Genomic DNA, 24,240 nt, shown 5'->3' on the forward strand with positions numbered 1-24,240 from the left:
ACAGGAGAAAGATTATACGTAGTAGATACTAACTTTCGTAATAAACCTTAATTTATTAGATATAATGTTGTCACTTGATCATTTATACTTAACATAGAAAGCTGTGTGCACCAGGTACTAAAATATGTACGTGTCCTAGTTTTGCTTAAAAATATGTTATCTGTAAGGTTTTCACCACAGCATGAAGGGTGTAGGTAGTATGTTCATAAGCACCTTCACGTTGTGGTCATTTGTTTTAGCACATCTTGTTTTTTTTATAACTGTGCATGAAATGTACACAGTTTCAGTGTTTGCAAACTGTGTGGTAAAGAATAAACTCTCTCCATAGAGTAAACACTATTTACAGGACCCACTTTCTTGTTGATATCAATTTTATTTCTTAATATAGGTTCAGTGAGTGTCAATAGTATAATGCAGATTAAAGTTGTATTTAGTAGTCTACTTTGTTTTGAAATAGCATTGAGTGTTTCGGTTTTCTCTCAAGAATTTTATAGAAACTGAAGATTATACTGAATTAGGGCTTCCAATATATGTGTTGTGGACTCTTTATATGATCTATGCTAACTGTAAAGCGTGCTATAGTGTTAGTGTTGCATATAATCTTTGTGTTTAACACCTACGTCAGTTGCATCAGGGGTGGCAGTAATAATGGTTGATATTCTCCTGAGCTATTTTGTAGTTACTATCAGGCCTCTAATGCCATAGTAATGTATAGAGCAATATGCTGCAAAATGAAGTTTGGATGATGTCATCAGTGATGTCATCAAAGATGTCATAGAACATGTCTAGAATTATGTCATATGTGAGATCATAAGCAGTGCATGGCAGGGGCGCAAGTTATAGTTAGCACTGCTAACTATAACTGCTCAATTTCTGTGTTTTTTTGTTCAAAACATTTATGTTGTCAATGAGAATTGCTTTTGTATTGTAACTTAACAGAAAAGGTTGCACACTTTGCAAAATGTTTCTAAAAAAGATGTTTGAGTATAAAGCAGACTAATACAAAAATATTTGTGCTACATTTGTCTATCGCTTCAGTTCTTCTGACCTCTCATATTGAGATATTTTCCCAGTATGTTCATTGTAATAGCATACTTTTCATAACCTTTGTATGTATATAATTCAGAAAGAGAATAATCAGTTTTTTTTAAATATTGTGTAGTAGTAACTTTCTTGATATAAATCAATTTTTTAAGTGTGTGATTACTCTTGTGAGATGCTTGCAAGACCGTAGAGTTCTTTATTTTGTTCTCATCTACTATTTAGAGTTCTTTTTCATGTGTTCTGTTATTATTTAGTATTAATCTGTCACAAGAGGGTTATTAAAATGTGGTTGTAATTTTCTCTTTTTTTAAAAAGGGGTTGAGTCTCGAGAGAAGCTCGCTGGAGTCAATCACAGAATCCCATGTGTAGACTCCAAAGGGTATATACTTCCTGGTTGGCTCTCGCAACCCTCTCACAAGATCGCATATTTAGTATTAAGTTAAGAACAGTGCTTTGCTGTAATTGTGAACAGAGTAACAGAAGAGAGATTTTGAATATATTAGTAAAATTGAATATGATTTGTTCTATTGAATATATAAAACAATACATTTTTTACGACCTTGCAAGACGCTCACGGGAGTCGAACACACAATCACCTGCGTGGACTCTGAGTGGGCTATACTTCCTGCTCGGTTCTCCGATCTACCCGCAAGGTCATGCATTTGGAATTAGGTTAATAACATTGTTTTCTTGTAGTACTGAGTAAATTAAGACATTAGAAATTTTGATTAACGTGGATAAATTGATTATGAATTTTACCATGAAATACATAAAGCAATATTATGTTTGCGATCTCATGAGACACACACCAGTATCTCGCGAGAGGTCTGAAAAGGAAGCACACCATGAGAAAGGATTCTGATTGGTTCATTTGGTTATCTTTAATTAGAGGAAGAAGATTCCATCCTATTTGCTTTATTTCTCTATTGGACTTTTGTAAGCGTAAACATATTTGCCACACTCTTCTATTCTATTTACATTTCAGCAGAAAAATTTCTTCATTAGAGTCAGATTAACAGCCATGGGCTTCTGCACCAACTCAGCCATGTCAGCCACCCAAGGAATCCTTGGTATGGCAATTCTTTGAAATGATGCAAAGTGCCAAGAACGTTTCTGCCGAATATGTTACCTATAAACTTTGCAGCAAAGAGTTCAGCCAGAGCAGAAATAAACCATGTAGCATGACTACCACAGGGTTGTGGAGACACCTGAGATCTATGCATCTGCAAAGGCTTGCACTGGCAGAGTTGGCTCGTGCTGCGGAGCTTGAAAACTCTACCTGAGCTTCAACATAATTTACTCCAGCAGATACTGTTCCTGAGCAGGTTCTCAGTGCACAAGCAGACAATAACCCTGTGTGTTTTTTGATAAAGCGTTATTTGGCTGCTTGTGTAAGCAGATAATTTTTTGTCAGAGACAAGCAGGTCTGCCAAGGAGAAGCGTGTCCAAGAGCACAAGTGCCCCGTAGGCAGTAGTTTTTAAAAAATAGTTCTTTGTAAGTTTTTCTCCTTTTTGTTTTTAAGGAGATGCTGTTGGTTTGTTTAACACTTGAGGTTGTATGGTTTTTTCATAACCTTTTCAAACAAATTTAAAATACCACAAAATATTTACAATGTTTGAAAACACAAAACAATTTTTATAGTTGTCGAAAACAGATAGCAAAAACAGATATTTTGAGAGCTGCCATATATTTTCATGATCTTTGTTATTGGAACAATGCTTCCCTTTTTTCCGTTCATCAAAGCTCTTGTAAGATTCTTGCGAGAGCCAGGGAAGCAATCAGTTGTGTACAGTCCAAGGGAGCAGTGCTTCCTGGTTTGCTCTTGCAAGACTTTCATGAGATTGTGCTTTTTATAATGGACCTTGCATTTACACTGAATATATCCTGGTGTAGAATGTATAATTTATATACACCAGAATATTAACAGTGTATTTAGTATAATGAAATGCAATCAATTATACAATTATATAATTCTGGTGCAAAATAATTCACTTAAATTTATGAACAGACTCCACATTTTTAATCTGCAAGAGAAGAACATTGGTACATAGCACACATTGATACTCATTTATTTACCTTAAGTCCGTTCATCATTAGGAACACTTCAATCGTTACTTTTTTTACTATCCTGCAAGAGTCTAGCGAGATCATGAACTTTTTTTTAGATAAAGAATATACCCTTTCCCTTATTACAGTACTTATACCTTATAGTCCCCACTGGTAGGGTGTGGGGAGGAAATAGACTTTCAAATGAGACCTTTTCACAGTATCACATCAGTGTACAGTAGGGAGTAAGGAGATGCTTGGATCTCACTGACCCCTCTCCACAGCCTAACAACTGTGTATAGTGGACTAAGGGGAAAGACTGGATTCCCCAGCGAGACCTTACATGAAGGTAACCAGTGTGTAGAGTAAGGTGTAAAGAGATACTGCCTTCACTCACACCTTTCACCAGGAGTGTGTATTAGAGTATGAGGATACACAGCCTTTTTTGTCAAGACCTCTCTCTTGTATCAGAGGTCCCTATACTCCAACGTGGACAGGTATTGATCTCTCTAATGACAAAACACTGTTGCAAGACAAGTCACCATACTTGCATAACAAGCAATTGCCTTCTCCTTTACCATGTCTCTCTAGGATAAAAGATATGCATACTACCATGGAGATATCAAAAACAACAGGAGAGGAAGGGATCAACACGGCTAGTCCCCTCGGTTAAATATCAATAAACAACGAAGCCAGTGTACAATAAGGGGGCACTCAAATCAATGTGGTACATCAATCGAGCCACAAGTCTCAGATTCCCTGTGAACCGTTATGTTCATTGGAAATATGCTTGGCAACATCAGAACAATACCCAGTGGGTATGAAAAGCCCTCACTCACCAACCTGGTTGGTGACATGCTTCATCATTGGGCTTCCACTGGGACGACCGAATGTCATCCCAGTGTGCTGCGACGCCAGGTTACTGCGGAGCTGGGTTGGTTGTGTGGGGAAAGTGAATTTAAAATAACCAATTAAGTCAAAAAAGAACTTTATTAATTTTGCTTAAAAGGCAAGAAATAAAAAGGAGTGAGGGTCAAAAAATAAAAGACCTGGTTCACTCCGTGGCGGTCAACATGTTTCTGCCTCAGAGATTGTTAATCGGGCATTCGTCAGGACCAGAGGGGGATGTGCGTAGACCCGGTGGTGTGCACGCTCTAAGGTACACCCAACCGTGGGCTAATGTGTGAAAAAAATCAACAAAAAAGCACACTAAATAGTGTGACCTCCGCCAGATAGGTTAATATGGGGAGAGGAACGAGTTTACTCTGATGGTTAAAATTGACAAACAAACACAGAGACAAAACATAAAAGAGATATTAATGTCTGTCACACAGAACGGGCTCAATGGATCAGCACAATAAAACTGATGTGCTCAAAAGACAAGTGAGTGCCTTTAGGTCTACCACAGGTGCAGTAAAATGTGAGAAATTGTGCACCTAGGTATAGTAGGATATCGGTGTAAGGACAACGGTTCGTTGTCCTCTCAATGGTGACTAGTAGTCAATGATCGGATCGCAGGTGAAATGTAATGTTGACACTCAATGCGTAAAATCGCGCTAGGGATAGAATTGACTGCACGCGATGCTTATATGCAGAAGAAAAGGGGACGGGTCTTACAACGAGGCCTGTCCGTTGGAAGCCTCATGGGTCCCGGTAGGGGGGTAGGAGCAAAATGGCACACCCTGCATCAAAGTAGAGAAGGAAGAGAAACAGAGTTCGTGTCAGTATCACGAACGAGTGAGAAAGCGAAAAATCGCTTACCTTGTTGGTTGAGGAGCGGATTTGTATTACTTACGCCCTTGCTGCTCTCAACCCGCGTTATGCCTAAACAGCCTCTTGCTGCCGGGCCCGGAGAGTAATGCACCCTGGACGGGCGTGTTCTTAAAAGGGACCTCAAGGTAAATCCCCGGTGAAGTGGAGAGATGAGAGCTTGACCCTGATAGGACGAATAGCTCAGGCTCGCTTGCTGATTGGCCCATAGGGAGCCAATCAGAACGGCGAGAAGGAAAAAACAGGAAAGTTCGTTGCGCTTGGTAGCGATGGCAACGAGGGGATCGGAGTGTGAGATACCGTAGAACTTTATTGACACAAGCGCTGCGGGGGTCTGAGCAGACCGAGAACAAAGCCCCGTGCGTGTGCAACTTAGCTTAAGTAGAGAAACGGATACCATAGACCGTTATTGACACAAGAACTGAGGGAGTCTTAACAGACCAGTAACAAAGCCCCGTGTGTGTGCAACTTAGCTTTGGCACAGAGAGGGAGGTGAAATTGACTGGAGTGATGTTATGGGCACGCGCAGGAATTCAGAGATATCTAGTAATGCGTGCATGGACAGCCAGTGGTGAGTCATATTCATCAATGGAGCAAAAATAAAAGATTACCAAATCGTAATCAATTAAGACGTAATCAATTAAGACGACATATACCCCTAGGCCAAATAGTGTTGGCAGATGGTGAAGAATATTGGTAAAAGTAGGGGGTTTATACAGTGAGTGGTGATAAACAAGAAAGTGGGGAACATTAAAGGATATTACCCCAAGGGACATTGTCATTGAGTCCGTGGAGGCTAGTCCCCAAACGGTACACCCACCTCTGTTCCCTTTCAAACAGCACTTTAGGGATGTTATAACCGCTTGAAATCTCTTCTATCACTGTCCATCTCAGATCGTTTGTAGTGTGGTTTGCAGAGAGAAAATGTTCGCTCATTCTGGTTGCGGTGCGTTTACACCTAATGTTACTTCGGTGTTCACATATCCGGAGTCGCACCTTTCGTGTCGTCATCCCTACATATCATAGGTCGCAGGGGCAGGTAATGAGGTAGACCACATTCATAGTGTTGCAATTTGTGTGACCTCTTTGGGTCCAGGTCTTGTTGGGTTCTAGCTCAAGGGTTTTGCTATGTGTGGTCAGGTGGCATACACTGCAGTCTGAGCAGGGGAAATGCCCAGTGACCTTAGGGAGGCCCCAAGCTTCCGTTATAGATCTCATTGGGGTCTCACGTGGCAGCAGTGGTCGTGTGTGTACTAGATTGTTGCGGAGGCTTTGTGCGCGTTTAAATGAGAAAAGGGGTTTGTCCCAGTTGCGGTTTGCGCTGTTGATTATACCCCAATGTTTGTTGATGGTCTTTTTGAGTTGATTAGAAAGGGAGCAGTATGTGGTGACACACGTAAGTGGGATAGAGGCAGTATCCTTTGTGTAGTCTGTTAGGAGTACCTCCCTCGGTTGGTTCCTCGCACGTTTGTAGCTTCTGGATAGCAGGGGTGAGGGGTACCCTCTCATACTCAGTTTTGTAGTTAAATCCTGAGATTGGCTCTTGAAATCACTCAAGGTGGTGCAATTCCGTCGTAAGCGGAGATATTGTCCGTAGGGAAGATTTTCCCTTAGTGGACGCGGGTGAAAACTGGTGAATTCGAGGAGATTGTTTCTTGAGGTGGGTTTGTAATAGGTCCTGGTTTGAAAGGACCCTCGTACTTTTGTTATCACCACGTCCAGAAATACAACCTCAGTGTCGTCATATGTATAGGTGAACCTCAGATGTGGGTTCAGGGTATTGATCCATTGTAGGAAGGATTGGAGGGTATTGTCACTACCTTGCCAGATCAGGAGCACATCATCAATGTAGCGCTTCCATAGGGCTATGGAAGAGCGATAGGGGTTTGAATTTGGGAGGATGAACTTCTGTTCGAAAGCATAGACGTACAGTCCCGCTACACTTGGAGCAAAGGTACTCCCCATGGAAGTACCCGTGGTTTGGAGGAAGAGTTGGCCCTTGAACTCAAAGAAGTTTCTCTTCAAGGCTAGAGTGGCACATTGTAACATGAACTCTTTAGTTGTGTGGTATTCCCAGGGAATCGAGTCTAGAGATTCTTCCAGGACCCTGATGGTTTCGTCCTGGGGAATGCTTGTATATAAGCTCTCTATGTCCAACGTTGCCAGTATAGTGTGTTCTGAGCATGTCGTGTTATTGAGTAATTTCAGAAGGTCCTTTGTATCCTTTAGATAGGTGGTCGATTTTTGGACCAAAGGTTTTAGAAAATGGTCACAGAACTGGGAAAGAGGTTCAAGCAGAGAGTCGATCCCCGAGACAATGGGGCGTCCGGGTGGAGGGACTCTCTCTTTATGGATTTTAGGGAGTGTATAAAAGTAGGGGGTCTTCCCCGGGCCTTCTGTAAGGAATCGTGCTTCAGCTCTGGTAATGACGCCCTGTGTTTGTGCCTCTTCGACCACATTAAAGATCTCGCTTTTGAGCCCCTCAGATGGATCATTGGGGAGTGGTGTATAGTTGTGGCGGTCGTTCAATAGGCGGAGGCATTCCTGATCGTAATCGGTAGTGTTGAGTAGCACCACCGCGCCTCCCTTGTCTGCGGGTTTTATAGTCAAGGTTTTGTCCGCACGGAGAGAGATGATCGATCACTACCATGGAGATACATATACATGAAGCACCAGATGTACAGTAGCTGAAGATGAAACTGCTAGTTTTAGTGAATATTGCAATACTATAATAAAATTGAAAAGTACAATTAGTATTAAGCAAAGATATCAAAAGTAACTTTAAAGTTTTTTTCTTAATTGTTTTTAACATTAATACAAAACTACAACAACTATATTAAGAAACAATTTGAACAACTATTTAACAAATAAAAGCAAACAAGGATATAATGATGTAATATAAAATATTTTTCTCTGACGCTAATCCACATGTGCTAATGTCTCCCCCTTTTTGCTTTATTTGCCGACTGGATTTTGATTTACGTAGCACTTGTTTTCCAGTCTGTTATCCATGTTAGCCTGCCTAAGTGTCTTCAGTTTTCTGGTATATCATAGCAGCCTAGATGGCAAGAAAGTCTCTGCAAAGCAGCATGTCTATAAATTACTGTTCACAAAGCCTAGCTTGTGCAGAGTTATCTCATGCAGCTTGACTGCACAATTGTTCAGTTCCTTCCACATCCCCCCCAACAAGAATTTGATGTGCCTGAAGAGGTAGTTATTGCTGAACAGCCCAACAATCCTGCTTGTGTTAACAAGCCTCTTTTGTGCTGGTTATGTAATCAGATATTCATTTCCTCAGATGCAAATTTTCATTCTCCTCCTAAATAAAGACAAAATAAGAAAAAAGTTACATACTGGTCAATAATGCATAACAGTGATACATCACTATATTGTCTAAGGTTTACCACAATTTTCACCCACAAATATATAGTTTTATCTTGTGCACCAGTAACTTGTTATTCCTTTCGGCTGAAAAAACCCATACCCTCATCCAGTCTATTTTCGTTTTTGGCAATTATAACATGCCATGAACTCTGCTTCCATAACAGTTTATAAAGTAACACATTCATCTTTACACACCTTTGTTAACACCACAGTGTTTCACTCTGGAAATAGCAATATACTCACTCAAACATCTCATAGGATCAGGCCACTGGCCCAGCTCTCCTGTGCCACTGCAGCCCTCTTCTTCCTCCCTGTTTTTCTGATTGCTTTCGTCTGCTTTTCCCTAATTTTTTACTGCTTTCTCCTTCCTTTCCCCTATTTTTCTGAGTGCTTTCACCTGCTTTTACTTTGTTAGTTTACTACTTTCTCCTTTTTCTCCCCCATTTTTCGGAGTGCTTTTCCTGATTTTGCATCGTTTCTTACTGCTTTCCCCGCTAAGCAGTCATCAACGCCCGTGCCTTGAGACCCTCACGGGTGATTTACCTTGCTCTATAAATCCTGATTGATAGGGCTGAAATATATATAAAATGAGGCTCATAAGAACTTCAGAACTGGTATTATAACATTCTATGTTTCATAATTTAAGAACAGTAGTTCCTTTACTTCAAAGCATATATAGTTGAAACACCTGGGGGCAGATTATCAAGGTCCGGCGATAAATATCGCAAAGCGCGCTTAGCGCTTGCATAGTTACCGCCGGCTATCTCTGGAATTTATCGCCCGGTTAGCGCGTTATCAACAACGCCCATCGCCGAGGCGATAAAAATTCCAGAGATAGTTGGGATATCGCCGTTTTCCATGGTGGAAAACAGCGATATCCTAGATGATAGGGCCTGTGGTCTTAGCCACACAATCCACCCCCAATGTTAAGTATGCCTTAGTCAGGAATTTAACAGACGTTAAATTCCTGCGTTTAGGCATACTTTACGCGATTTAAAAAATCTCTCACCTTCCTTGATAATATCACGAAGCTGCCTTCGCAATATTTCCCCTGGTTGGTTTCACAGCCACGCCTACTTTGCATCTCATTAGCGATGCAAAGTTAGGCGTGCTGGAAACAGGGGCTAAATCAGCAAAACACGCAATAGCGTGCCTTTGCTGATAAGGCGATGAAATTATCTCAATTTCATTGCGCCGCCTTGATGATATGCCCCTTCATTTTTTAACACAATCTGCAAACTTTGCTCTAATCTCTCTACATTAACACATCTACACATCCCAAACAGCTTTTCACTCTGTAAACATTGGTATAGAATAGGTTTACTAAGATTAGTGCACTTACTGACACTTCACAACAAAGTTTATGAAATGCATTTTTAAATACCTGAAGTTCTTTCTTAAATGCAGATAAAGACACCAGTCTCTTTCAGATCCACATAAATTCACTTCTGCTGAGCACATTTCAAACAGACTTCCTTCTCCTCCAAAGCACAAAGGACAGACTGAGCTATATCTGGTTCTGCACCCAATCATATCACAGCATTTCTTCAACCATGTAATAACAATGGTAACTATTGGTTGAGTAATAATAATGGTAACTATTGGTTGAGCCTTGGCTCTTTTTTATTTGTCCCCCATACGATTTTGCGAGTCTCTCGCAGTATCATAAAGCACTTTGTGGCAGGCTCAGCAATTTTCCATGCAGGTCTTGTGGGATCCCACGAGCCTAATGCACCAAGCCTCACTCCCTGAAGCTTTCACTCTACTCTCGCAGGATCGCAACACAATTGGAGGGAAATAGTAGTATGTGGTCAGCACTAGCCTCTGTACTTAGAACCCTCCTTTGGATAATAGGTGTGCATACTGGAGTATGAGGAGGAACTACCCTCTGCTTTCAAAGCTCTCTCTCCAATAACAACAATGCACAGTAGGGCATGTGCAGGGACTGGCCTTTCTGCTGAGACCCCTCTCTTGTATAATGGGTGTACATAGTAGGGTGTGTCATTGGATTAGCCTCTCCTTTCAGACTCTCTCTCCTAGATGAAGAGTTGCGTTGTAGGGTGTGTAGATGGATTGGCCTCTCATTTCAGACCTCTCTCTCGGATGATGGGTTTGCATAGTATGGTGTGTGGATGGACTGGCCTCTCTGCTGAGACCTCTCTCTTGGTCGATGGGTGTGCATAGTATGCTGCGTCCAGGAGCTGTCCTTCCCACTAACACCCCTCTAACATCCCTCTCTTTGATGATGAGTGTGCATATTAGGGTGTGAGAAGAGCCTTAACTCTACTCACAACTCTTACCAAGATGATGGGCATTAATCGTAGAATCTGACAAAGACCATCTCCAGAAGGAGTCCTTCCTACAGTAACAAGTATGCATGCCAGAATGTATTCAACCATCGCCTACTCCTTTCTACTTTTCATGATCCCGCAAGAGTCTTGCAAGTTAATAACATTTTAAAAAAATAACCTTTTATTCATCACAGTACTTATCGCCTACACATATTCTCTCAACAACAAGTACCATAATATGCATTCCTACTAATGGAGTGTATTGAGAACTCATCTACTCCTTTTTACTACAATGGAATTGTGGCACGGTTGCATAGATGTGCAAACCATGTGCATGCCCAAGATCTAAAATTCATAGAATATATATCCAGTGCTACAAAGAAAAAAGGCGACCAACACTTCCTTCGTTTATCAGGAGAAGAAGAACTACTCCTGATAACAAATATATAATTTCTTGAGCACCTAAAAATTCAATAAATGTCCAATCCAGTAGTTGTCCACAGTATGCAGTTTTCTTTTTTCTTTCTTTAGTTCCCAAAAAGTCTTGACAGGCGTAAATAATCAAAGAAGTAGCCAAAGTAGTCAAAACATGTTTCATCGATGTGGCAGCATTCACCACTGACTTCTTCAGGGCTATAATCAATTGAAACATCAAATATCATAATCTAAATGTAAAGTTATGTTATCCCTTTACCCCAAGTTCTGTTACCCCATATTTCAAATGTGAGACCCTATTTTGGCCCCACATACAAAAATAGGGTACACAAATATACAAAACTATATGTGCACCTACAGATCAAAATAAGGGGAGGAAGTCTCATGTTGTCAAAAGATATAGTACACCAAATCGTATGATAAAGTGTAGCAACCTTGTCGCGAGCCTAACTGCCAAAATATACAATAATCTTTCACCCTATTATCTCAAAAACAAATATGTGTATATATATATATATCTATATATATATATATATATATATATATATATATATATACATATATATATATATACATATATATATATACATATATATTCAATCCACGATCTCTGGTAATGAAATGTGGGGCTGTCATGGACGGTCCGAGCCAGGATACCGGAACTCCTTAATATGTATTCCACAAGTCCCCGTATTAACAGGAAACACTCGGACGCCCAGTTTAAATGCAGTTGATTTATTCGGCAAGTAAAAAACAACGCGTTTCACCTTTATGGCTTGATCAAGCCGTAAAGGTGAAAGGCGTCGTTTTTTACTTGCTGAATAAATCAACTGCATTTAAACTGGGCGTCCGAGTGTTTCCTGTTAATACGGGGACTTGTGGAATGCCTGTGTGTATATATATATATATATATATATATATATACATATATATATTTACCTACTGGCAGGCGCCGGAAGGTAGTTATAGTTAGGACCTACTTTCCATAGGAAAAGCGTTTTTTGATTTGCCAATATTTTTGGCACCATTTGACGAATCTTTGTTAAAATTTCAAAACGAATGGCCCGCTCAGGTCAGCTCTTGTCTTAAAAGTTTCAGGGGAATTCGTCAAGTGGGGTCCGAGAAAAAGGGGGGCCAATCAACGTGTTTTCTCCATATTAATTTTTAGAAAATGCTACAGCCGACTGCTGAACAGAATTACACAAAATTTGGCAAATTGGGAGCTCTTGGTTCAGAAAGCGTTCTTTTTTAAATGGTGTAAATCTGTTCAGTAGTTCCTGAGGAATAAAAAAATAAAAAAAATATGGCTATCTGGTGACCGCAGTGGATCCACAAACCCTCCTGATCACGAGCATGACTATGATTGGCTGCCAACACTTCAAACCAGAAAGTGTTGGCAGCCATCTTGTGACTCAGTTGAACCGAGTCACAAGAATAAAAGTTAAAACAAGAAAAGGGGGCAGGGTAGAAACACCCTGACCCCCAAGGCCTGCTGAGGGGGTCCCACAGGGACCCCCAGCGACAAAAAAGCATTTTTTCAAATTACATTTCGGTGGGATTCACATACAGTACGCGAATCCCGCCCAAAAAAAAAGTAAAAAACAAAGCGCAGTCTCCCGTGCTTTGTTTTTTAAGCCCCTGGGCGGGGCCAGATCCTGGGGCAATCTTTAATTATTATGCGGGGCCCGTAGGGGCCCCCACAGACCTGGGGACTGCCACCTCCTGGGGCATGGTTAATAATATGTGGGGGCACGCGGCCCTGTTGCAGCACCGGGGTTCGCCACCTACATGGGCATTTTTTCTAATGGGTGGGGGGACTCACGGGCCCCCCAAACCCCGGGGACCGCCACCTCCCTGGGGCTTAAATTTTTATAAGGAAGTGTGGGGGAGCTCCTGCCCCTCTCCACATTGCCCCAGGGACCACTACCTCCCTGGGGCTTATAACATGCCAGGAAGGGGGCCTTCCATGACCCTGGGGCCCGCCCCCCCAGGGCTGGCTCTAGCAATGTCCTGGGGTGCTCACCCCGGGACATTGCAGTTTGCTATGGCAGGGCAGGAGCATGGCTTCTGCCCTGGCCCTCAGGAAGGACCTTAAGGAGGCCAGGGGACTTCACCCCCAACCAAGAGCGCACCAGGATGCAAGTTTGCAGAGTGGTGGAGAAAGGGGGCATGGCCTGTGTCCACCTCTCAGCAATCCCACTGTATGGGGCTTACTGGAGGTAACAGGTAGGCTAGTTGGCCCCTAAGGACACCCAGCAGCGAAGAGGACCTCAAACCCCATCCAAGAGCATGACAGAAAGCGTGTTTGCAGAGTGGTGGGCAAAGGGCGCATGGCCTGCTATGAGAACTTACCAATCCTTTGGTGTGGGACTTACTGGAGGTAATAGGAGGGGTAGTTGGTCCCAAGGATGTCCTTGGGTGCCAACTACCCATCCTTTTACCTCCAGTAAGTCCCACACAGTGGGATTGGTAAGAGGTCTTTGGAGGACACGCCCCCTTTCCCCACCACTCCTGGCAAACTACTGGTTGGGGGATGAAGTCCACTTTACTCCTGAGGGACTTTGGGGGCCAAGAAACCATACTGGTACCTCCTGTAAGTCCTACGCAGTGGAATTCCTAAGCGCTGGTCGGAGGCCCAGCACCCATTCTCCACCTCTCTGCAAAGACGACTATTAGTTAAAGAAGCATTTGCAATGTAATAGGTCTCGCATTTGCGAAAGTTAGAGCGATTGGCATTGTAAATGTAAAAGTTTTTTACTAATGATTTTTGGAGTGGAGTGGATGTACGTTGTGTGTAGTGGAATTATGTGGTATGTTGTGCAGTGAAATTATGTGGATAGAATGTATGTGGTATTTAGTGTATAGGAATTACGTAGAGTGGAAATATGTGTTATGGAGAGTAATTATGTGGTATGGTAGTCTGTGCTGTGTAGTGGTAACCTCAGGTTTAGTCTTCCTCATTTCCATAGAAGCTAAACAATAAAGTCAATAAGGCACAAAAAAAGAAGGAACCACTGAGGAGCACTTCTGGACCTAGTCGGAGGTATGAGCAGGCCAATGGTATTAAGCGACTGTTCGGCTGCACTGATTTTTGCATAATTAGACATTTTCCACAATTGCCACATAATCCATCATCTGCTGCATTATCTGCAGATTTGGAGAAAAAAAACTTGTTTCTAGCTCAAATGGCTCAAACGTTATCAAGTGTTACAGCATGGTGGAAGGCCCTTTGCACAACTGGAATTGTCACCTGTTACTTAATGCTGAATGTGGGTGTTAAATTGGTACAAATGGCGTGCAAACCACTCTTGCTTTTTCTGCACCTCTCTTGCCTCTTTCTGCATTTCTCTTGCTTCTTTCTGCACCTTTCTTCCTTTTTCTGCAGTACTTGTGCCTCTTTCTGCATATCTCTACCGCTTTCTGCACCACCCGTCTTTCTGCCCCTCTCTTGCCCTTTTCTGCACCTCCCTTGCCTTTTTCTTCTGCACCTCTCTTGCCTCTTGCTACACCTCTGTTGCTTCTTTTTTCACTTCTCTTACTTCTTTCTACACCCTCTGCCCTCTTTCTGCACCTCTCGCCTCTTTCTGCACCTCTCTTGCCTCTCTCTGCACTTCTCTTTCCTCCTTCTGCACCTCACTTGCTTCTTTCTGCATCTCCCTTGTTTCTTTATGCACCTCTCTTGCTTCTGTATGTACCCTTTTGCCTCTTTCTGCACCTCTCTTGCTTCTTTCTGCACTTTTCTTGCTTATTTCTGCACCTCTCTTGCTTTTTTCTGCACCCCTCTTCCCTCTTTCTGCACCCCTCTTTTCTCCTTCTGCACTTCTGTTGCCTGTTTCTGCACCTCTCTTGCCTCTTTCTGCACTTCTCTTGCCTCTGTATGCACTTTTCCTGACTTTCTGCACTTCTATTCTTTCTTTCTGCATTTCTCTTGCCTCTTTCTGCACCACGTTTGCCTCTTTCTGCACCTCCGTTGCTTCATTCTGCACTTCTCTCGCTTCTTTCTGCACCTCTATTTCTTCTTTGTGTTGCCCTCTGGCCTCTTTCTGCATCCCTCTTCCCTCTTTATGCACCTCTCTTGCCTCTTTCTGCACCTCTGTTGCCTCTTTCTGAAGTTCTCTTGCCCCTTTCTGCACCTCTGTTGCTTCTTTCTGCACTTCTGTTGCCTTTTTCTGCACCCCTCTTGCCTCTTTCTGCACCTCCTTTGGTTCGTTCTGCACTTCTCTTGCTTTTTTCTGTATCTCTCTTGCTTCTTTCTGTACCGCTCTTGCCTCTTTCTGCACCCATCTTTCCTCTTTCTGCACCTCTCTTGCCTGTTTCTGCAACTCTCTTGCTTCTTTCTGCAGTTTTCTTGCCTTCTTCAGCACCTCTCTTGGCAATTTATCCACTCCTCTTGCCTGTTTCTGTACCTCACTTGCCTCTTTCTGCACCTCTGTTGCCTCTTTCTGCAGTTCTCTTACCACTTTCTGCACCTCTGTTCCTTCTTTCTGCTCTTCTGTTGCCTTTTTCTGCTCCCCTCTTGACTCTTTCTGCACCTCTGTTAGTTTGTTCTGCACTTCTCTTGCTTTTTTCTGCACCTCTGTTGCCTCTTTCCGCAGTTCTCTTACCTCTTTCTGCACCTCTGTTCCTTCCTTCTGCACTTCTGTTGCCTGTTTGCACCTTCCTTGCCTCTTTCTGTACTTCTCTTGCTTTTTTCTGCACCTCTCATGTTCCTTTCTGCAACTCTCTTGTCTCTTTCATCACTTCTATTGCTTCTTTATATACCTCTGTTGCCTATTTCAGTACTTCTCTTGACTCTTTCTGCACCTCTGTTGTCTCTTTCTTCACCTCACTTGCTTCTTTCTTCATACCTCTTGCCTCTTTCTGTACCTCTCTTTCCTCTTTCTTTACCCTGTTCCCTCTTTCTGCACCTCCTGCCTGTTTCTGCACCTCTGCTGCTTCTTTGTGCACCTTTGTTCCTTTTTCTGCAGTACTCTACCGCTTTCAGCACCTTCCCTCTTTCTGCATCTCTTTTCCTTCTTTCTGTACCTCTCTTGCCTCATTCTGCACCTCTCTTGCCTCTTTCTGCACTTCTCTTGCCTCTTTATGTACCTCATTTGCTTCTTTCTGCATTTTCTTTGCTTCTTTCTGCACCTCTCTTGCTTCTTTCTGTACCCCAGTTGCCCCTTTTTGCACCTCTGTTGCTTCTTTCTGCACCTCTCGCTTTTTTCTGTACCCTTATTTCCTCTTTCTGCACCCTTCTTCCCTCTTCCTGCACTTCTGTTGCCTGTTTCTGTACCTTTCTTGCCTTTTTCTGCACTTCTTTTGCCTCTTTCTGTACTTTTATTGTTTTTCTTCTGTACTTCTGTTGCCTCTCTTGCCTCTTTCTGCACCCCTCTTGCCTCTTTCTGCACCTCTGTTGCTTCTTTCTTTTCTGCACTTCTCTTGATTCTTTCTGCACCTCTATGACTTCTCTGTGCACCCCTCTTGCCTCTTTCTACACCACTCTTCCCTCTTTCTGCACCTGTCTTGCCTCTTTCTGCGCCTCGGTTGCCTCTTTCTGCAGTTCTCTTGCCTCTTTCTGCACCTCTGTTGCTTTTCTTCTGCACTTCTATTACCTCTCTATGCACCCCTTTTGCCTCTTTCTGCACCTCTGTTGGTTCTTTCTACACTTCTCTTGCTTTTTTCTGCATCTCACTCGCTTATGTACTGCTCTTGCTTCTTTCTGCACCCCTCTTTCTTCTTTCTGTACCTCTCTTCTCTGTTTCTGCAACTCTTTTGCCTCTTTCTTCAGTTCTCTTGCCTCCTTCTGCACCTCTGTTACTTCTTTCTAGACTTCTCCTGCCTCTTTCTGTACCTCACTTGCTTCTTTCTGCACTCCTCTTGCCACTTTCTGCACCTCTGTTGCCTCTTTCTTAAGCTCACTTGCTTCTTTCTTCACACTTCTTGCCTCTTTCTGCACTCCTCTTCCCTCTTTCTGCACCTCTCCTGCCTGTTGCTGTACCTCTTTTGCCTCTTTCTGCACTTCTCTTGCATCTTTGTGTACCTCTGTTGCTTCTTTCTGTACTTTTCTGGCCTCTTTCTGGGCACTCTTGCCCCTTTCTACACCTCTGTTGCTTCTTTCAGCACTTCTCTTGCTTCTTTCTGCACCTCTATTGCTTCTTTCTGCACCCCTCTTGCCCCTTTTTGCACCCCTCGTCCCTCTTTCTACACCTCTCTTGCCTCTTTCTGCATCTCTGTTGCTTCTTTCTCCACTTCTTTTGCTTCTTTCTGCACCTCTATTGCTTCTTTCTGTACCTCTCTTGCCTCTGTCTGTACCCCTGTTCCCTCTTTCTGCACCTCTTTTGCCTGTTTCTGCACTTCTCTTTTCTCTTTCTGTACCGTTCTTGCCTATTTCTGCACCCCTCTTCCCTCTTTCTGCAACTCTCTTGCCTCTTTCTGCAGTTCTCTTGCCTCCTCCTGCACCTCTCTTGCTTCTTTCTGCACCCATGTTGCCTCTTTTTCCACTCGTCTTCCCCGTTTATGCACCATTCTTGCCTCTTTCTGTACCCCTCTTGCCTCTTTCTACATTTCTCTTGCCTCTTTCTGCACATTTGTTACTCTTTCTGTACCTCTCTTGTTTTTTCTGCACTTCCGTTAGTTCTTTCTGTACTTCTCTTGCCTCTTTCTGTACACAAGTGGGTAGCTTCTCCTATAGGTGGTTAAATGGTCTCAGTTCTGCTCTGTCATTCAGTTGCACAGGCAGACATGTCTTATATATATAGGTGTTATCGAGGCCCTCAAATATACTAATGAATACCCATGTGCCCTGTATTATAAGCAGAAAGAAATATATACACCTTTTTGTATACATATTTACAGAGTATGCTGTTTGAAACACAGGTATTCAAGTATTTGTATGTTTATTTGTATGTAATGTCAGTAGGTTAAAGCGGAGACACGCATGCATACCTTCACAAACTTGGTCAGACTTACAACAGTGATATGCTTAGGATTGCTGTTTTATATTTGGTAGGCCTAACATTCTGAGCAGTAGATTAATAGTGAGCCTTCAAGAGAAAAGTGAGGGTTAAGACATCTTGGGAGAAGAATTTGTCATTAGGCTACTTTGTATGAGTTTGTTGTAAGGTACAATCAAAGTAGGCCTCTTTCTGCACCTCTCTTGGCTCTTTATGCACTTCTCACGCTTCTTTCTGCACATTTCTTCCTCTTTCAGCACATGTCCTACCTATGTAGGCATAGTTAGAAATTAGCATTTTAAAAACCTTAGAAATTCCATGACAAAATAGAGGTTTCAGGGACGTTATAGTTAGGAATTAGCTTTTAAAAAACCTTAGAAATTCACTGAAGAAAACAGAGGTTTTAGGGACGTTATAGTTAGGAATTAGCATTTAAGAATCCTTAGAAATTCACTGAAAAAACCACAAGTTTCAGTTAGTTAGGCTGACATTTCACTTGTAGAAAACCAGAGAAATTCAGCCATTATAGTTAGCTGAGCTAACTATAACTCGTGCCCCCGCAATGCAATGCTAATGATGTCACATATTACATCACTCATGACATGGTCAGTGGCATCACTGATGACATCTCAAATGACCTCACTGATGGCCTCATCCTCTTAATATCTGATGCATCTCTTCATACCCTAATATATAACCTTTCATACACCCGCTCTAAAATACAGACTACCATTCTCAAAACCATAGACTCACCAATACCGGTTAGTACATACCCACTCACTGATTCATAGGTGTACACATATCTACTCACGAACCCATACAGTCACTCACTCACACAGTCACTCATCTTTACAGCAACTGATATATGCAATCATATATCCATACAGTCGCTCACACACTGCTACTCACCCATAGAGGTACTCACACACCTAGTCAGTCATGCAAAGAATCAATCACATTGCCATTTACTCACCTATACAGTTATACACACACCACCTTACTTATTCATACAGATACTAACACATACTTACTCTTTTATACAGTCACTGACACAAGCACACACTCATCCATACAGTCAATTGAACAATCCTCACTCTCACATATAGTCACTTATATACTCCAACACTTACATATATTGCCTTTCACATTTGTAGTTACTCACACAAATACCACTGAGATATCCACTCACTCATGAACACAGCCATACGTACACTCTCACCCATACAGCCCTTTTCACACGTACTCATGAACCCATACACCCAGTAAATCACACACTCACACATCTATGCAGGAAGTCACACAGCCCCCCACCCACCTACACAGCTACTCAGGCACCCATACAGGTACTCAGACAACCAATCATTAACCCATATAGACACTCATGTAGCTGCTCACCAACCCATGCAGCCACTTACACACCAACTGACAGACTGATACAGACATTCACACAGATTAGTCACTCACCCATGCATTCACTAAGACAAGTTCAATCACTCGCATATACAGTCAGTCACGCACCCAATAAATCATCCATTCAGACACACATACACCCACTCATTCTTCAATGCACCTTGGCATATATATAACATTATTAAACTTTTTAGAAACACACAGTCACCGGATGATGTCATCAGTGATATCATGAGTGATATCATTTGATATGTCATCAGTGATGTCACTGACCATGCCATGAGTGATGTAATATGTGACATCATCACCTGTACATTACGGGGGCGTGAGTTATAGTTAGCTCAGCTAACTATAATGTCTGAATTTCTCTGGTTTTGTATGAGTGAAATATCAGCCTAACTATAACGTCCCTGAAACCTGCGTTTTTTCCATTGAATAGAAATATATGTATGTCTATTTGCTAAACTAATAAGCTGATGCTTGTAGAAAAATGATGGAATTTCCAACATGTACTTAAAGTTGATATTTAAATGATGAATCATGTGGTTCTGGGAGACTAATCACTAATTCCATTACCTTGGCGACCAGAGAATTGCAGCTGTGGCTGTTACGTATCACCCATGTTGAGGCATTTGAAATTGACAAAGTCTCTCTTACATTACTGCTGGGCATTCTTCATGATGAACTAAGCTGATGACTGCTAGTAATGTTGATCGGGGTGGCACCCAATGTAATCTTGCCTAATGTGGACTGTATTACAGCACTAATAATATCAATAGCTAAGGATAATTTACATTGAAAATATGTATTATAGAAAGGTGGGAGCCACCTGTGCTAGAATGTTCTGATGTTTAAATGGATCGCTGAAAGGCATTACCCAGAAATAATTGGAAAGTTTAAGGTTGGTTGCCCTTTGAAATATTTCTTCTCACTTTCACCCTTTTATCGCAGGACGCCGCGTCTGTTTGGGGGAGCAGCTGGCCAGGATGGAGCTCTTTCTCTTCTTCACAACTTTTCTTCAGCAGTTCAACTTCTTCATTCCAAGGGCTCAGCCGAGGCCCAGTGAAGAGACTATCCAGGGCACCATAAGAGCCCCCATGCCTTACCAGCTATGTACTGAAGTGAGATGAAGTAAGATCACCCTACATGGCAAAACATCTCATCACGAAGACATAAAACTTTGGGTATCTGGGCGACTCTTTAAGGAAATGATAGCTGAAATTTAATAGAGACCATTATTGCATCCTAGAAGGAGGTTTCTGAAACTGGTCTCTACTTGATTGTAAAGTACACAGCCTTGACACGTCACTAAGTTCACACAGTTCCATAATAATGAGACAATTGTCAAACAAATATTTTTAGCTGTAATATCCTTCTAATAAATTAGCTTTTTCTGTTTTTTTTATACTAAAACCTACATTTAACAAAGGTTTTTTTTTTAAATAGTCTGATTAAGTCTTTGTACTCTTTCTTCTAAGTTCACAAAATGTATAAAGTGAAAAAGAATCTTCTCGATTTTGGAGTACAATCATTTTACAGTTCTCCACCCCTGGTAAAAGCACAGTAAGTTATATCTTTCTAATATTGCCTGGAATAGACTCAGGGGTAAATCTGATAAGGATTCAAGTGTACAACTGAGACTGTGGAATTATGACAAATACACTAGCTTCTGTAATAAAGTTGTTGCTGCTCTAAACTCCCTTATTTATGTTCTTAAATGAAGGGGACATACACACTTGTAATTACATCACTTTCACAAAGGTTGGCATAAGTCATTTTAACATTCACTGCTTGGTCAGACCCATTAGTGCCCAAATGTGGCCACCAACAATTCATTCATGTGGAATTATGTGCAATTATATGCAAAAGCATGGCCAACGCCATTAGGTCTGTCTTTTTTAGGAAACACATCAATTCTTTATGATGCTACGTGTTCACTGGCAAGGGAACAAGAGAGCATTCAACACATTTCGGAAAAAAATAAATACATTTATTTGGGATGTACAAATGAAATTTGCATTTCATCAATACAATTATGTGTATACTTTTTCTGAAATGATTCCGAAAGTTACATTGCTTGTCTGTGAAAGTGGTATCATGGAAAATTACTGGCTTGTGTATGTTTTGGATTACTTATTGAGCCATTCATTAAACATTTGGGGGCAGATTTACAAAAGTCATGCAACGCAACAAAGCAAGACAACCTGCTGCACTGCTCGACAGTGAGTGAGCAGGAAGGCACCTATCAACTAAAATATGGTGTATTTCTGCTCTCTCCCTGGGCTGGCACACTGTGTGCTGCCTAGTGCCAATGCAGGCACCCCTGCTCCATAGTGTAAGGGTGCCTGCATTAAAGGCAACATTGTTTTGGTGCAGCAAAGGACACCTTCCAGCACATAAAACAATCCTTAGAGATATTTTCATCTTTCTATGTCTGCTGCAGAATGGAAACAGGCAATAATGAGGAGAAATACAGATATTTCTCCTTGTTATACCTCACGTGGGATGACATACCATTTTGACCCAATCCCAGGTTTACTGACCTCAGTAAATCTTGCATTGTGTCAAAATGCTCCACTCATGGAACACCTTCTCAATGCAGAGTGATGCAAGGCAGCCATTTGCACTGGCTTGCATTACTCTGAAATTCTATGCCATGTAGAGCCACACAAGTGGCTTTATGTGGCTTAGCAAATCCCACTTAAGGGGGACTTCAATCTCCATTTTGATAACCCTGACATGGCTGATGCAGCAGAACTGACTAAAGACCTATTAGCAGTCCAACTCCTGCAAATGGTCTCATGCTCCACCCATAAACTGGGCCACACATTGGATCCAATCATTACCAATAATAACAATTTATTGGTAGGTGACCCCATCCCTTAAGGGGGCGATAAATAAGTACTCCAGGAAAGGACTGTACCGCAGTTAGTGTGATGCTGATAAAAAACGTTCACAGTCAGCAACAATGTTGGGCTCCACCTGACATTTAAAGGATTTTTTATATATTATTGCCAAGCCTCCCCCTTTCTTTCCCTCCCGGTCTTTCCGTTGGATGTTGTTGCCAGCCGGGAGAGTCTGCAGTTTGCACCAAATCAGGCTGAGACTCCTTATGGAGCCAGGTTTCCGTTAAGAACATTATGTCTGGGTTTTGATCTTCAAGGAGTAATTTCAACTCAATGGAGTGTTTAGCTAGGGACCGGCAATTTAAAAGAAACATTTTTAGAGTGGAGGGGTGCTTGATCTCCGGGGTACTCTGCATGTGAGGACGAACCCTAAAGGTACAGTAGGGGTGTTGGGGATCCTCACTGAGGGGGGCCATGCAGTGGCAGCATGTCCTGAGACAGGCCTTCCTCAGCTTAGATAATAAGCTACTAGAGTAAGTTATTTTGCCTGGGTGTTGAGGTGCAGGGGTTCTGGCCCCTGGTCGTGTTCGGTTACAAAATAAGGGTAGACCCAAATAGCCACTTGGACCTGGGTGTGTACTGGTACATTAGAACAGTGGTCCCAATAGAAACACATTCAACAAACATGCAACATGAAAGTCATAATATAATAAACAAAGACATTAGATACAATTACGTTCAATGTTCTTTAATCACACTGAACATTGTGTATGGGTAATAAATCCATAAATACAATCTGAAATTTACCACAAATCAGTGCCCCGTGGGGGAGGAGACAGGGGAGAAGAAGGAAAATGATGTGCATAAAGTGAGGGTTAAAGAAGTGTACAGATAGGCTGGTGACATTATAAGCATCACTATTTACATTGGAAGTTGGCTTCGCTTGAAGCCCCTCAGTCAAGAAATTGATTATACACAAGAGTACAAAGCCATAGTCTGTAGGAAAATATCACAGTGACATATCACTGTTGAACAGACTGTCAGGTTGAAGAGTTGTCGATGTTTCGACCCCCAGAGAAGTATTGTAGGTTAATAGCTCCCTTGCAGAGGGGTATTCATCAGGACTGTGAGGTGAGGGAGGGGGTCACCCGGGGAATAGTAAAAGAAAAAGGTCTAAGACCAATGACGAAACAAACATTAAAAAAATTACTTAAAACTAATCAAGTGACTAAAGTTCAATTATTTACCATGAGCCACTCCAACTATGAGTGGTATTCAAGAGATGGTCCCGTAGGCTCCTTGAGACAGAAAGCGGGACCAAAGGCAGCCACCTAGAAAGCAAGGTGCGAATTATAAATGTGTGGTTGTAAGACTGAATCATGAAAGTAAAGGCCAAAGGACTCAGAAACTTACTGAGAGTCAATCTAGCACGGTGTGTCCCTTCCAACTGGTTAGGCAATCAACCAATTATAGGACCATAAGGTTCCAAACAAGCAGTCATAATTGAGTTTTGAAAATAACAGAGAGGAACTTTGGAAGACCGCCACATTACGCATGAGATCAAAATTGCACATGAGCTTGTGAGATCAAGAAAAATACCTTTGTTCAATGGGCATATACACAGAGCCCGTGAGGTGCTTCATTTTCGACTATTTGGGTGGAAGGAACCTAATACTACTGTCAATTTTTTGTCATTTGTATATAAGGGTTGTATGTATGTGTATATATATGTGTATGGTTTGTTGAGAGAAGTCCCAAAATTATGATGAAGTGAATCAAGATTACGTTAATTAAATTATATAATCATTTGTTCTTTGGTATGTGATTGTTTCCTATGTTCAAATGTAATTTAATGAACGACAGGACTATGCACTGCTAATAGAGGAATATTCAGTCTTCTATTGAAGAATAAGATTTATATATTTTTTCCTCCTGGCCATTTTTGTTTTTTCTTTGCTCCGGCCTGCAAAGACAAATAAGGGGCCAGTTTAGGGATATGGAAATTGCCCTGCAGACAAAGCCGCAAACACCGTTGAAAGTGAAGATTATATACTCACTCGGTCAAAGTGGAGCTTGAA

General features: G+C 41.9%; 1 pseudogene across 1 annotated transcript in view; it reads left to right on the top strand.

The window, feature by feature from the left end:
- LOC146833567 (cytochrome P450 2D15-like) overlaps positions 1-20,541 on the top strand; it is a 450,055-nt pseudogene extending 429,514 nt beyond the window's left edge. The window contains exon 9 of the transcript XR_014960252.1: positions 20,268-20,541. The product of XR_014960252.1 is annotated as a cytochrome P450 2D15-like (transcript). The remainder of the gene's footprint in view (positions 1-20,267) is intronic.
- The last annotated feature ends 3,699 nt before the right edge of the window (positions 20,542-24,240 follow it).

Source organism: Triturus cristatus, chromosome 4_2 (genome assembly GCF_964204655.1).
Source record: "Triturus cristatus chromosome 4_2, aTriCri1.1, whole genome shotgun sequence".
NCBI classification, from domain to species: Eukaryota; Metazoa; Chordata; class Amphibia; order Caudata; family Salamandridae; genus Triturus; species Triturus cristatus.